This window comes from Cucumis sativus, chromosome 3 (genome assembly GCF_000004075.3).
Source record: "Cucumis sativus cultivar 9930 chromosome 3, Cucumber_9930_V3, whole genome shotgun sequence".
Lineage (NCBI taxonomy): Eukaryota > Viridiplantae > Streptophyta > Magnoliopsida > Cucurbitales > Cucurbitaceae > Cucumis > Cucumis sativus.
This window is the reverse complement of record NC_026657.2, coordinates 21,689,926-21,702,833: the sequence shown is the minus strand read 5'-3', so window position 1 is coordinate 21,702,833 and position 12,908 is coordinate 21,689,926.

Sequence of the window (12,908 nt, the reverse complement as noted above, 5' to 3'; positions counted from 1 at the left end):
ACAGTCCTTTCTTAGAAGCATCACTGTAAATCACAAAACTTCCAGATCCATCTGGTACTGTAAGGACCGGTGTAGTAACTAACCTTTGCTTAAGGTTCTGAAAACTATCCTCACAAGCTGGGCTCCAAACAAAAGGAGTTCCCTTCCTGGTCAACTGAGTCAAGGGAGTAGCCAAACGAGAAAACCCCTCCACAAACCTCCAGTAATATCCTGCTAAACCCAGAAAACTACGAACCTCGCTAACTGTAGAGGGTCGAGACCAACTGGTAACCGCTTCAATCTTTGCAGGATCTACAGAAACTCCCTCATTGGAAACCACATGACCAAGAAAAGCCACCTGCTTCAACCAAAATTTGCACTTAGAGAATTTAGCATAAAGTTTATTGACTCGAAGAGTCTCTAATACTTTATGTAAATGTTCCTCATGTTCGGCCTCGGTCTTGGAATAAACCAAAATATCATTGTTGAATAAGAAATTTTGAGACCAATCACAAATTGCCACATCATTTATTAAGTTAATGATGAAAAATACAAATAATTAAATTTGGAACTAATTAAAATTGACATTTCCCCAAATTAAAGAATTAATAAAAATAAATTGGTCATTCTAATAATGCCACATGTTTTCATATTAATCATTGGATTAAGTTAATCATTTTAGTTCAATTAAATATTATTTACTTGGACTAAGTTCAATTAAGCCCAAAAATAAGCTTAATTGGACCCAAAGACTAAATATAACCTAAGTCCATATGGTTGAGCCCATGGATCTGGTCCATGGACTAACTAGGTTCAAACCCATAAAGCCCAACAGTGAACTCTATAAATAGAGGAATTCTCCTCATTTGTAGAGGTTGGAAAATTTTAACTCTAGAAGATCCAGAGAGAATTCTTCCAAGAGCTAGAAGACTCCCTAACTCCTGAAGTCGACCATCCTAGAAGATTGAAGCTTCTTTAAAGATACAAGCTTTCTTCCAAGGCTCCAACTTCAAGAACATCACGTGCTCCGCTTCCTCCAAATCAAGCTGAAGCATACAGTTGAGAGAGAATCAGAGGATCAAATTCTAGAGATTGAACCGCATCGCATCAAATCAACAAAAATACAACATCAACCAAGTTCAAGTCCACGAATTAAATTTCTCCGGAAATCTCGTGCGAACAAATTGGCACGCCCAGTGGGACCATCTCTACCTCTCATCTCTCTCTCATCATCTAGATCTACAAGCAAATCAATGGCATCAAAGAAAGCTGCATCCAAATCTTCAGCTGCAAGCGACACCTACACGGGACCTATCACCCGTAGTCGTTCCAAGGGGATCATCCAAGGGCAAGACCAAGGTTCCGCCATCGCGCAGAGCATCCTGAAGCAATTGATGGAATCTCCTAAAGCTGGAATTGTCATCAAGGAAAATCCTCTATATAATGATTATGATTCTGCCTCTAGCAGGTCACTGAAAGAAGCACACCCAGATGTGATGTCCGTCATGATGGCTGATGTAGCAGTCGAGACTGCCATGGCGGAGATGGAGAGAAAAATTAATCTCCTGATGAAGGTTGTTGATGAACGAGACCACGAAATTGCAGCTTTAAAGGAGCAGATGCAGACTCGTGAAACTGCTGAATCGAGTCAAACTCCTGTCGTTAAAGTTGATGACAAAGGGAAGAACGTGGTACAAGAAAATCAGCCACAACAACAATCAACTTCTGTGGCTTTCTCTCGGTTCAACAATTACAAGATATGATCACAAACTCCATCAGAGCACAATATGGAGGCCCATCTCAGACTTCTTTCATGTACTCTAAACCATACACCAAAAGAATCGACAACTTGAGAATGCCGCTTGGATATCAGCCTCCAAAATTCCAGCAGTTTGACGGAAAGGGCAATCCAAAACAGCACGTTGCTCACTTCGTCGAAACATGTGAGAATGCAGGATCAAGAGGAGATCAACTAGTCAGACAATTTGTTCGAAGCTTGAAAGGAAATGCTTTTGAATGGTATACTGATCTGGAGCCAGAAAGCATTGAGAGTTGGGAACAACTAGAAAAGGAGTTTCTCAATCGCTTCTACAGCACCAGGCGTACTGTAAGCATGATGGAGCTTACAAATACGAAACAAAGAAAGGGAGAACCAGTCATCGACTACATCAATAGATGGAGAGCTCTAAGTCTTGACTGTAAAGATCGGCTCACCGAACTGTCGGCTGTAGAAATGTGCACCCAAGGCATGCACTGGGGACTCCTCTACATTTTGCAGGGAATAAAGCCCCGCACATTTGAAGAACTGGCAACTCGAGCTCATGATATGGAGTTGAGCATCGCCAGTAGAGGAACTAAAGATTTTCTTGTTCCTGAAGTAAAGAAAGATAAGAAAGAGATGAAAGGTGCTGAAAAGATAGTGAAAAGCACCCGAAAGAATCTATGGTCGTAAACACAACCCCGCTGAAATTCTCCAAAGGAAAGGAAGCGAGGGTTGAAAAGAAGGATGATGGAAGCGAAAGGCGACGTCTGACTTTAAAAGAAAGGCAGGAAAAAGTTTACCCATTTCCTGATTCAGATATCGCTGACATGCTAGAGCAACTACTAGAGAAGCAGCTGATCCAGCTGCCAGAATGTAAACGACCTGAGCAAGCAGGAAAGGTAGATGATCCCAATTACTGCAAGTATCATCGGGTCATCAGTCATCCAGTAGAGAAATGCTTCGTGCTGAAGGAGCTAATTCTAAGGTTGGCTCGTGAGAAAAGGATTGAGCTAGATTTGGAGGAAGTAGCTCAAACAAACCACGCTGAAGTGACGATAATGTCTGAGGCTTCTTCGTCGAGATTGATTTTTGAGCAAAGGAAAAGCTTGGTCCAGTTCGGGACCTTTGAGCCTATAGTTGTCCAATTCTTTCAGGAAATCTCATACGAGGATCCTCAAGGAGAGAAAAGACCAATCGAAGAAGACGATGAAGGGTGGATAGTGGTGACCCACCGAAAGAAAAGACAGTCGATCCCGACCCAAAGAGAGTCTCGCTCTTACCAAAACTATAGAAGAGGAAATAAGACTCAAAAGAATAAGAAAAAGAAGAAGACTCATAAGCTTAAGCTCGTACATAATGAAGACATGAATTTCTCTCGACCTCAACGCTTAGTGACCTTGGCAGACTTCCTTCCAAAAAGCTTCCTTTGTGATCATCAGGATGAAGACCCAGAAGTCGTTGCGTGTCATGCTATCAACACAACGGAGGAAGAAATAATCCCTCCAAGATCACTAGAAGGAGAGGGAGTATCAAAAGACCTTTCAAGGTTTAATGTAGAGGATCTATTATCACTTCCTCAAGAGACCAAAACCATCCTTATTGATGCATTGCTAAATTCAAGAGCATCAAGTTCGAGTACTCCGACTATGACATATGAGAGTGGTTCTTATTGTATGTCTATAGACTTCTCAGATGAGGATTTGTTGTTGGGATCTAAACTTCATAATAGACCTTTGTATGTTTCTGGATACGTTCGAGAACAGAGAGTCGATCGAATCCTCATTGATAATGGCTCAGCTGTCAACATAATGCCAAAGTCGACTATGTGGCAATTAGGCATCTTGATGGACGAGCTCTCAAATAGCAAGCTAGTAATTCAAGGTTTTAACCAAGGTAGCCAAAGAGCAATAGGCATGATACGGTTAGAACTCATAATTGGCGACCTAAAGGCCAGTGCATTGTTTCATGTCATAGACTCAAGGACTACTTACAAGTTGTTACTAGGGCGTCCTTGGATTCATGGAAACGGAGTAGTAACTTCAACACTGCATCAGTGCTTCAAATTTTATCAGGACGGTGTAAAGAAGGTTGAAGCCGACTCTAATCCATTCTCAGAAGCTGAGTCTCACTTCGCAGATGCAAAGTTTTATTCAAAGAATAATAATATTTTAGAAGTTTTGCCTGCAGAAACCCCTCTTACAAAAGGAGAAGATAATTCACAACTGAAATCACTCGCAACCACAGAACCACATGAAAGTGCGAGAACCTTTAACTCTGGAAAGGGTGAAGCATACACTAGCAGCACAAAGGGTATGATCTTGAAGGATGAAAATGCTGCAAACACACCAGTTTTGCGTTATGTCCCTCTGTCAAGGCGCAAGAAAGGCGAATCACCATTCATGGAGTCTCCAAAAGGTTTGAAAGTTGGTGACATCGAAATCATAAAAGAAAGCTTCACTACACCACTAACTAAGATAGCGAAGCAGAGGTAAAGGTAGATCTGGTGGAAGCAAACTTGCCCCAAAGGCGAACGAAAGACGGATTCGACCCCAAGGCTTACAAATTGATGGCGAAAGCAGGTTATGACTTCACAGCTCACACCGAGTTTAAAAGCTTGGAAATTCATGACCGACCTGAGCTCTCCTCAACTCAAAAGAAGCTTCTACGGGAAGGACATTCTATACCCGTGTCGAGAAAAGGACTCGGATACAAGTCGCCAGAACCGATCCGTATAACTAAAAAGGGGAAGGAAAAAGTGGTTGACATCAATCATATAACTATAGAGGAGGATGACAATACTGACGTAAAAGAAGGTGATAATCAGAGAATCTCAGTATTTGATCGAATTAGACCATCTGTTGCACGTCCCGTAGTATTTGAAAGGCTAAGCATGACAGAGGCAGAAAGAGAAAGGCTCCAGTCAGTACCAAACCTTGAGAGACATTCGGTCTTTCGAAGGCTAACTACGACTCCCATAAAGGAAGAAAGCACATGCCATGCCTTGACAACTACAAGACCATCAGCCTTTGAAAGGCTAGGTGTGTCTAAAAAGAAAAATGTACAAGCACCCCGTGCTCCGATTTTTAATCATCTCGGGGATAAAGGATCACACGACAACATTGATTCCAACATAGATACAAAGAAGAAGGAACCAATGTCTCGTGTGAAAGTTTGGCGTCGAATTAAGCATACAGATGTCGAGAATTATCGTAGTAAGAAGTTTCCTTGCGAGACAAAGGAAAATGGAGAAATTCATAGCAACGTTCCTTCTCGCATGAAAAGAAAAACTTTTGTTACTCTCAATACAAGTCAAGGTTCGTTAAAGGTAAAAAGACATGATGTTATACTAACGAATCCTGAAAAAGAAGGGTCGGAACAAGGGGAAGGTGAAACTTCATGTCATCACATCACCATTATTGAGGAATCAGAGACTGGAACTCATGAAGAAGACGCAGAAAATGCCCCACAAAGTTTAGAGGATGGTGGTCAATCTACTGTAGACGAGCTAAAAGAGGTGAACCTTGGTACAATAGAGGAACCACGTCCGACTTTCATTAGTGCGTCCCTCTCTAACGAAGAGGTGGATAAATATATGAGTTTGCTCACCGAATACAGGGACATCTTTGCGTGGTCGTACAAGGAGATGCCAGGACTTGACCCAAAAGTAGCAGTCCATCATCTTGCAATTAAACCTGGATATCGACCGATTAAACAAGCACAACGACGTTTTCGACCGGAGCTTATCCCTCAAATCGAGGTGGAAGTCAACAAGTTGATCGAAGCAGGATTCATTCGCGAGGTCAAATATCCAACGTGGATAGCAAACATTGTCCCTGTTAGAAAAAAAAATGGACAACTTCGCGTTTGTGTAGACTTTCGCGATCTGAATAATGCATGCCCTAAAGATGATTTTCCCTTGCCCATCACCGAAATCATGGTTGATGCAACTACTGGACACGAGGCGTTGTCGTTTATGGATGGGTCGTCTGGATATAATCAAATACGGATGGCCCTCTCAGATGAAGAAATGACAGCTTTCAGAACTCCAAAGGGAATATACTGTTACAAGGTGATGCCCTTTGGATTGAAAAATGCCGGCGCTACTTATCAACGTGCCATGCAGAAAGTGTTTGATGATATGTTGCACAGGTATGTTGAATGTTATGTTGATGATCTTGTAGTCAAAACAAAGAGACGACAAGACCATTTGAAGGATCTAAAAGTCGTGTTTGATCGCTTGCGAAAATATCAGCTAAGGATGAACCCTCTCAAGTGTGCGTTTGGTGTAACTTCAGGAAAATTTCTTGGCTTCATTGTAAGGCATCGAGGGATCGAAATAGACCAGTCCAAGATTGATGCCATTCAGAAGATGTCAAGACCTAAAAGTTTGCATGACCTAAGAAGTCTCCAAGGACGTTGGCTTACATCCGAAGGTTCATCTCTAACTTGGCCGGTCGGTGTCAACCTTTTCAAAAGTTGATGAGAAAAGGAGAAAATTTTGTGTGGGATGAAGCTTGTCAGAACGCTTTTGATAGCATAAAGAAATACTTGCTTACTCCCCAGTGCTGGGAGCTCCAGTACCTGACAAACCACTAATATTGTACATTGCTGCACAAGAAAGGTCCTTAGGAGCATTACTGGCACAAGAAGAGGTAAAGGGAAAGGAGCGTTCTCTCTACTATCTAAGCAGAACATTAATTGGGGCTGAAGTTAACTATTCTCCTATCGAAAAGATGTGTCTTGCACTTTTCTTTGCCATTGATAAGTTGAGGCATTATATGCAGGCCTTCACGGTTCATCTAGTGGCAAAAGCAGACCCTATAAAGTATGTTCTATCCAGGCCAATCATCGCTGGACGCTTAGCCAAATGGGCGGTTCTACTCCAACAATATGACATTGTCTATATTCCCCAAAAGGCGATAAAAGGACAAGCGCTAGCAGACTTTTTAGCAGACCACCCAATTCCTTCGGATTGGAAGTTATGTGATGACCTACCAGACGATGAGGTTTTCTTCACAGAAGTTATGGAACCTTGGACTATGTACTTCGATGGTGCAGCTCGAAGAAGTGGTGCGGGGGCAGGCATTGTCCTCATTTCTCCTGAGAAGCATATGTTGCCTTATAGCTTTGCACTTTCCGAATTGTGTTCAAACAATGTGGCTGAATATCAGGCTTTGATAATTGGCCTTCAAATAGCATTAGAAATCGGAGTGTCATTCATAGAGGTCTATGGTGATTCAAAATTGATAATCAATCAACTCTCGCTTCAATATGACGTGAAACATGAAGACTTGAAGCCATATTTTGCTTATGCTCGACAATTGATGGAAAAGTTTGATAATGTGATGTTAGAACATGTCCCTAGAGTAGAAAATAAGAGAGCGGATGCATTGGCAAATTTAGCCACGGCCTTGACCATGCCAGATGATGTAACTCTGAACATACCACTTTGTCAACGATGGATTATACCCCAGTTAGGCCTGAATGTCAGGAAGTGAACATGGCAACATCCTATTTGATTGATGAAGAAGATTGGCGTCAACCCATCATAGAGTATCTTGAACATGGAAAGCTTCCAAAGGATTCTCGTCATAAAATTGAGATACGAAGAAGGGCAGCACACTTCATTTATTACAAGGGAACTTTATATCGCCGTTCTCTTGAAGGGCTCTTCCTTCGATGTCTCGGAAAGGAAGATTCGGTAAAAGCTCTAAAGGAAGTACATGCAGGTGTTTGTGGAGCACATCAATCGGGACCAAAGCTTCAATTCCAGCTAAGAAGAATGGGCTACTACTGGCCTAAGATGATCCAAGATTCAATAGACTATGTGAAGAAGTGTGAGCCTTGTCAATACCATGCAAACTTCATACACCAACCTCCAGAACCTCTTCATCCAACTGTGGCTTCTTGGCCTTTTGAGGCTTGGGGACTCGATCTGGTTGGCCCCATTACACCAAAATCATCAGCAGGACATTCTTATATCCTAGCAGCAACAGACTATTTTTCAAGGTGGGCTGAGGCCATTTCCTTGAGAGAAGCCAAGAAGGAGAACGTGGCAGACTTTATTCGAACACACATCATCTATCGATACGGTATTCCACATCGAATCGTGACGGATAATGGAAAGCAATTCTCCAATAGTATGATGGACAAGTTATGTGAAAAATTCAAATTCAAGCAATATAAGTCATCCATGTACAACGCAGCTGCGAATGGACTAGCAGAAGCATTCAACAAAACATTGTGTAATCTTTTAAAGAAAATTGTCTCCAAGTCAAAGAGGGATTGGCAAGAAAAGATCGGCGAGGCATTATGGGCTTATCGACGACTCATCGCACCCCTACAGGGGTTACACCATATTCGCTTGTTTACGGTGTGGAGGCTGTCCTTCCTCTCGAAAGGGAAATTCCGTCACTAAGAATGGCAGTACAAGAGGGATTGACTACCGAAGATAATGTGAAGTTACGTCTTCAAGAATTAGAAGCACTTGACGAAAAGCGATTAGAGGCTCAGCAAGCATTGGAATGTTATCAAGCGAGAATGTCCAAAGCTTTTGATAAACACGTTAAACCTCGCTCCTTTCAAGTCGGTGATCTAGTACTTGCCGTAAGGAGACCGATCATCACAACAAGGCATACAGGAAATAAGTTCACACCTAAATGGGATGGACCTTACATTGTTAAAGAAGTTTATACAAATGGCGCATACAAGATCGTTGATCAAGACGGACTACGAATTGGCCCAATCAATGGTAAATTTCTTAAAAAATTTTATGCTTAATTTTGTTAGGTAAAAAAAAAAAAAAAAGTTGAACTACGTTATGACTTGATCCCTATATTATAAAGGGTACGTAGGCAGCTTAAGGAAAACCTTAAGCCCAGTCCAGCAAAAAAAAAAAAGTTGAACTACGTTATGACTTGATCCCTATATTATAAAGGGTACGTAGGCAGCTTAAGGAAAACCTTAAGCCCAGTCCAGCAAAAAAAAAATTGAACTACGTTATGACTTGATCCCTATATTATAAAGGGTACGTAGGCAGCTTAAGGAAAACCTTAAGCCCAGTCCAGCAAAAAAAAAAAGTTGAACTACGTTATGACTTGATCCCTATATTATAAAGGGTAGTAGGCAGCTTAAAGGAAACTTTAAGTTCAGTCCAATAAAAAAAAAGGAAGAAAGACAAATTACATTTAATAAAAAAAATGATGAGGAGTGGAACAATGAAAGAATAAAAAAAAAATTATTATAAACTTCTAGCAAAAAAAAAAAATTAAAAAGGCATAAGTAGATAAATAAGAGAAGGCAGAGAATCATGGAGTCCATTTAAAGTTCTTCAGCTCCTCTAGTGTGCTTTCTAAAGATTCACGAAGTGTTGATAGCATTTTAGCATCAATATCTCCAACGATCGGGCACATTCGAGTTTGTCAATTTCCTCACAAGTCTTCGAAATCTCATGTTGCTTTTGCTTCAGCTCCAGGTCGTTCTTAAAATTATTCCAGAAAGTTTAGCAGACTCAGCCCGCACCATCTTTAGTTTTGCCTCTAGTTTAGCCTCCTTGGCGGACAGTCGTGTAAGACGACGTTTAGCAGTGTTGGTCTCTGCCAATATACGATTCTCATCAACTCGCAGAGTCTTCACAAAACCTTTTGCCTCCGTTAGCTGAACATCCTTAGTTGATTGGAGTAGAAATGAGGAATGTATTTGATTATGGTTCTCGACACCTTGGAAGTAACCATTCACAAGCTCCCTCAAAACAATAAGGTTGTCGCTGCCGCTAGTCGCAATCGCATCAAAGATCTTATGCATTTCTGGTTCAAGACTACTCAGTCGTTCAAAAGGGGTACGAATGATCTTCTGTCGTAGGTTTTCCCATAAGGTTATGCAGCTGTCGTCGGAGGTCAGAAATTAAGCTGTCAGCACAAAAATGAGAAATCTCATAAACTGTAATAGGCTCTCTGCCTTCCACTTTTTGAGGAGGTCCCTTGATCACAGGAGGACAAGCAGACACAATATTTGCGCCTATAGGTTCCTTAGAGTTCCCATTATAAGAAAGTACAACGTTACAGTCTTCTAGATTCGCATCGACTCTAGGGTATCTTCGATGTGTAGGTCGTGATCACCTAAAGAAACTGCAAAATAATATTAACAACAAGAAATAAGGGAGTAAAGGAGAGAAAATACAATAAATAAATAAATAAAAAGGGAGACGAAAAGAAACCATGGGGGAAGGGACATCGAAGAATTGTGCAGCATCAGGGACCCGAATAGGAGACTCTTCATCATCGATCGACTGTTTGTTGGGCTTCTTGGGTCTCTTCCAATGGCGATCATCATTGCTGCTTTGACTGTCCTCAATACGTTTAGAAGGATGCTTGGTAGCTATCGATAAGCGGTTGTCCTTACCCACATTGTCAATACCACCTTTAATAAGATGTTTAAATCGTGTAGAAAGAGACAAATTATCCACAAGCGTTTTGTCCCTCCCTCAATTTTCTCCACAAGTCGTTCATCAGTTTCATCGGAGCATATCTTCTGATTTCCACTACCAAAATTATGTTCAATTTTTTTGTGGTTTTGGATTTGATGTGAGGGGGAGTAGGACGATCTATCAAATGTTGTACTCCTTCTTGGAGGTAATCACCGTGTTTTGCAAGCCACCAGACCTTATAATGAGAGGTAACATGTGTGTCTGGGTTAGGGGCAGACACAGGAAGATATACTTGGGAAAGTGTATTCTCACGAATACAAATCATCCAACAATATCGTACGTTAAAAAAATTGGCTTCGGGAATTTCTTTACCTAAGTCATATGGCACGTCTTGATAAAATCCAAATTGTCGGCTAAAGCGACAAGGACTATAAGGCTCAATAACTGTGGAGGATCCACATTGCGAGGATAGAAAACAAGAGTGAAATGCTTATGAAAAATGAAGCATTCCAACTAATTAACTCTCCATCATCCGTTAAGAGTTCGTCCTTATTCTTTGTTGGAAGACACGCATGCCATGACACATACTTTCCCTTGTGGATATGTGTTCGAGCTCAAGATTAGTATAATATTTGGCCCCACCTTCACCAGAAAATTCAACCATGCGAGGACCCCTAAGACTCCTAGGGGCTTTATAATGAGTGTTGAAGTAAAGAGCAAGCCACCCATGGACATAGTGAAGAGGAAAACAGGCATTTGAATAACCAAGTGATGAAGTAGAATCATGAACTTGGCGTAGGCCACTATAAATATTAGCTAAAACAGGGACGTCAAGGCTAAATGTGTAGCCTTCCGCCATGAGGCTAGCAACCTTAAAAACCTCCGGACGAAGGGAAAGTTGCTTATCAGGGAACACAAACACACATAGCCAACAAGAGAGAAATGCCGCTAGATAGGTTTTGTCCCTATGATCATCAGTGACGCTTAAGTCAAGGAACACTTTGAGTTCAGCTTCAGACCAGTCAGGACGTCTGATGGGAATTCCATCTGGATTATGAGTTGAGCGAGGGCGAGAAGTCTTTTTAGGCTTTCGAGGAGGCGGTTTCGAATACTTTACCTCAGATCGTGTAACCCAAAAAGAGATCCATTCACTTACAGTGATTTGAGAGTGATCCATGCGTTGAGAAACAATGCGGTAATAGGCTGCAAATAAATGCCACAACTTCTTGGACATACATCAGGTGATCCTATTAAGTCTTGGTGGCAAGGAATGCTTTCTTCATAAAATCTACCTTTAATCGGGAGTCCTCCTAGTATCCATAAGTCCCATAAGGAGATGGACATCTCACCACCTGAGGTGTGAAGAGTGTTTGTTGAAGGACACCATGCCTCGCAGAAAGCCCGATCAATGTCACTGTTGCGATCATATGTATATAGGGAAGCCATCACAACATTAAATAGGGTGGCTCGCTTGAGTACTGCCGTATTTCTAGCAACAGCGAGCTCTAACCACTCCCAATAATGAGAAAGATAGTAAAATTCTCCATGTACCTTGAGCACATTTCCCCAACGAATTTTTGGGTATAATTCGACGAACCAACATTGATTCTGGATTCTCATTTGGAGGCTTGTTGTGAATCGAAGACTCTAGAAACCAAGATTTTAAAGATGAATTTGGATTTACAAACCGTTCCTTAGACCATTTAGGAAAAAAAGATAAAATTGTCCTTGGGTATTTGGGAATCCATAATATTCTCAAATGTCCCTTCTCTCACAGGAAGAATGATCCCATCCTCTAAAGATTGTTCTACGTCCTTCAGGATAATTAAACACCTTTTGGTCGAGTCAGAATACTCAGTGAAGTGCACCATGATGAAAAGTAAGAGTTCCTGCAAAATAATAAAGAAGAAGAAGAAAAAAAAAAAAAAAAAAAAAAAAAAAAAAAAAAAAAAAGAAAGAAAAAAAAAAAAAGAAAGAAAGAAGAAAAAAGATGGGGGGAAGAAAAGCAAATGAAGATTGAAGCCCGACGATGACAGAGTCGATCTCTCCTACTAGGGCGATAGATCTGACGGCAAAAGCCCGATCGTCCCTAGAAGAAGCTCAACAAAGTCATTTCTGCAAACGAAGATTGAAGCCCGACGATGACAGAGTCGATCTCTCCTACTAGGGCGATAGATCTGACGGCAAAAGCCTGATCGTCCCTAGAAGAAGCTCAACAAAGTCATTTCTGCAAACGAAGATTGAAGCCCGACGATGACAGAGTCGATCTCTCCTACTAGGGGATAGATCTGACGGCAAAAGCCCGATCGTCCCTAGAAGAAGCTCAACAAAGTCATTTCTGCAAACGAAGATTGAAGCCCGACGATGACAGAGTCGATCTCTCCTACTAGGGCGATAGATCTGACGGCAAAAGCCCGATCGTCCCTAGAAGAAGCTCAACAAAGTCATTTCTGCAAACGAAGATGAAGCCCGACGATGATGACAGAGTCGATCTCTCCTACTAGGGCGATAGATCTGACGGCAAAAGCCCGATCGTCCCTAGAAGAAGCTCAACAAAGTCATTTCTGCAAACGAAGATTGAAGCCCGACGATGACAGAGTTGATCTCTCCTACTAGGGCGATAGATCTGACGGCAAAAGCCCGATCGTTCCTAGAAGAAGCTCAACAAAGTCATTTCTGCAAACGAAGATTGAAGCCCGACGATGACAAACTCTGATCTCTCCTACTAGGGCAGTAGATCTG